Source organism: Petaurus breviceps, unplaced genomic scaffold, assembly GCF_028583685.1.
Source record: "Petaurus breviceps papuanus isolate PSGF00001 unplaced genomic scaffold, PetGlider_PUasm1.0 373, whole genome shotgun sequence".
NCBI classification, from domain to species: Eukaryota; Metazoa; Chordata; class Mammalia; order Diprotodontia; family Petauridae; genus Petaurus; species Petaurus breviceps.
In genome coordinates this window covers 1,772,207-1,775,731 of record NW_027186299.1, presented here as the reverse complement: position 1 = coordinate 1,775,731, position 3,525 = coordinate 1,772,207, and positions in this window count along the sequence as shown.

The following is a 3,525-nucleotide window of genomic DNA, read 5'->3' as shown; positions in this document are numbered from 1 at the left end:
CTTTGAATTTCTTTCCTTGATATTCTTCATTTATCAATTAGCAAATGGTTCTTATTCTTATAGTTTTGTATCAATTACATGCACATTATATATATATATATATAATCTGAAGAGAGAGAAAGAGTGAGAGGCACAGGGTTAGATGACTTGCCCAGGTTCACACAATAAATATCAAGTGCCTGAGGCCAGATTTGAACTCAGGTCCTCCTGACTGCAGGGTCAGTGCTCTATCCACTGTACCACTAGCTGCCCCAAATTCCTTATGTATCTTGGAAATGAGACTTATATCAGAGAAAATTGCTACAAAGATTTTTCATATTCAATTTTTACCTTCCTAATCTTAGCTACAGGTAATTTGTGCAAAATCTTTCTAATTTTATATAATAAAAATTGTCCATTTAATTTTTTGATATATAGCTCTTGTTTGATCATGAACTCCTCCCCTATCCATAGATTTGAAAGGCAATTTCTTCCTTATTCCTTTAATTTGCTTATGATCTCCTGTCCTGTTAAATGGACAAGCATTTCTTAGGCACTTCTTATATGCCAAACATTGTGCTAAAGAAAATGTATTCATTTGGAACTTTTCTTGGTATTTGGTGTGAAGTGCTGGTCTGAACCTAATTTCTGCCAAACTCCTGTCCAATTTCCCCAGTAATTTTTTTTGTTCCAAATAGTCAGTCCTTATTCCCTCTATGTGCAAAAGTGATCCCATTCCATCCCTTCTTCAGTTGCTTCTTTGCTGTATACATGTCTCCATCATCCTCAAAAACCCTAAGCCTTTCCTTGTTCCATCCATCCGTCCCCACTAGCTATTATCCTCTATCTCTCCTTCCTTGTGTGGTTGAACTCCTTGAGGAGACACACTACAATCAATGCCTCCATTTCTTTTCTTCTCACTTTCTTCTTGACTCCCTACAGTCTGGCTCCCAACCTCATCATTCAAATGAAACTCCTCTCTCCAAAGTTATCAGTGATCTCTTGGTTATCAAATCTAGTAAGTGTTTTCTCACCCCTTGACCTTTTTGACTTCACCTTCACCCTCATCTCTTTGCCATTCTCTTCTCTGTAGGTCTTCATGGTGCTGTTCTTGCCTGACTGCCCTACTTATCTGACCATTCCTTCTCTTGCTCTGTTGCAAGAGCTTCATCTAGGCAGCATCTGCTAGCTGTGGGTATCCCTCCTTCTTCTCTTCTCCCTCTATAATATTTCACTTGGTAATCTCATCAGCTCCCATGGATTCAATTATCTCTATACCTATTCCAGGCCTGGAGTCAGGAAGACTCATCTTCCTGTGTTCGAATCCAACCTCAGAGACTTACTAGTTGTGTGACCCTAGGCAAGTCACTTCACTCTGTTTGCCTCATTTTCCTCATGTGTAAAATGAATGGGAGAAGGAAATGGTAAGCCATTCTAGCATTTTTGCCAAGAAAACCCCAGATGGGGCCATGAAGAATTGGACGTGACTGAAGAGACTGAGAAGCAGTAACAAATACATGTGTTTTTGAGTTGTGACCTCTCCTCTGTCTTCCTGTTTGGCATCTCCACCTGCCTATTGAACATCCTGAGCTGGATATCTTGCAGAAATCTTAAATTCAATATGTTCAAACTTGAGCTTATTCTCCTGTACCCCCCCCAATCCCTTTTCTTCCTGAAGTCCACATTACTCCTGAAGGTACACCATCCTTCTACTCACTCAGTCTCACAACCTCGGTGTCATGCTTCATTCCTCTCCCTCATCACCTCCTGCCTTCATATCCAGATGGCCAGTCTGACCTTTGTCTCTCACATACACTTTTTTTTCTTCTGACACGCCTCACCCAATAGGCTTCTGCTCAGTCTCCCCACCTCAGAACTCTCCCATTCTGTCCATCCTCTGCCCAGCTGCCAAATGGATCCTATTAAGTTTTCAGTCTGATCATGTCGCTCCCTCTTTAATAAGCTCCCATCATGGCTCCCTATCACCTCTAGGATCTTGTTTGACTTTTAACCTTTCATAACCTTCTCTTCTTACCTTTCCAGGTTTCTTGATCCCCTCCACATACTCTGTCATCCAACCTGTGTACCCTCCCTGCTATTCCTGACATATGACCTTCCAACTCCTGACTCTGGGCATTTCCACTGACCATTGCAGGGGCCTAGAGCTCTCCTTCCTCATCCCTTCCTCTTGTCTTTTCTGGATTCCTTCAAGCCTCACCCAAAGTCCCGCCTTTTCAAATTCTCCTTAATTTCCCTCTGATATTATCACCAATTTTCTTCATCCTATCTGCATATTGCTTTCACATAGTTTTTGCAACTTATTTCCTCCATTAAACTGTGAGCTCCTTGAGAGCAGGCACTGGTGTCTGCCTTTCTTTGTCTGTCCAGTGCTTGGCACAATGTCTGACATGTCATGATGGTAGGTACTTAATAAAGGCTTGCTAACTTGATTTTGCCAGTGCCTAAGATCTTTGGTTTTGCCAAATACCAGGTTCCTTTGCTTTTGTGTGTTGTGTACTCAATCCGTTCCATTGATCCAGTCCAATCCAATCAAAATTTTTAAAGTGACTATTATATGCCAGGCAATGTGCTAATCACTGCAGATACAAGTGATAAAAAGAAAGAAAGTCCCTGACCTCAGGGAGTTTATAATCTCTAGGGGAAGAGTCAGGAAAGTGAGTTTACTCCCAGGGAGAACCTAGGATGGGGGCATCTTGGTCCATGGAGTTAAAAGCAGGTAGGGTAGTAGATGCAAAGTGGAGTGAGCTGAGTCCAGTTCTGCCCCTTATAGAGGAAGGCATTGGGAGTTTAATATTCTGCCCTACAGCCCTTCAATTAGACAGGAGTGGAGACCAAGGGACATGTTGTGGATCAAAGCTTGAGTTAACAGCACAGTGGAGAATTTAAAAATGATGAGCTTATCTTGGGTGGGGCATCTTGTTCCTTGGAGGTAAAATGAGACCAGGCAGCAAAGTCAAGATTCCCTTTAAAAAAATTGTTCCAAATAGTTTTGATGATTCCTGTTTTGTAATCTAATGCCCTATATATATTTTTAATGATTTCCCTTGAGATTTGACCTTCTGTTCCTCCAGATGAATTTTATTATTTTTCCTATGTCTTTAACTAGCATTGTAAGTTTAGTTGGCACGACACTTAATCATTAAACGAATATAGTTATTATTGTCATTTTTGTCACATTGGTTCAGCCTACCCAACTATGTATATTTCTCTAATTATTTTGGCATGTCTATTTCTGTAATCACTGTTTTGTAGTTGTATTCTCTGTGGGTCTTCAGAGGTAGATTCCTATGTATTTTGTATATTCTGTAGTTATTTTAAATTGTGTTTCTCTTTCTAATTCTTCCTGGTAGGTTTTCTTGGCAATATGTGCAAATTCTGTTTATTTTTTATAGATTTTTTATATCCAGTAACTACAGAAGTTATTGTTTCAATTAATTTTTAGTTGACTGTAGGATTTTCTAAGTATACCATTGCATCACCTACAAAAAAAGATAGTTTTATTTATTCTTTTTCTATGCTCACTTC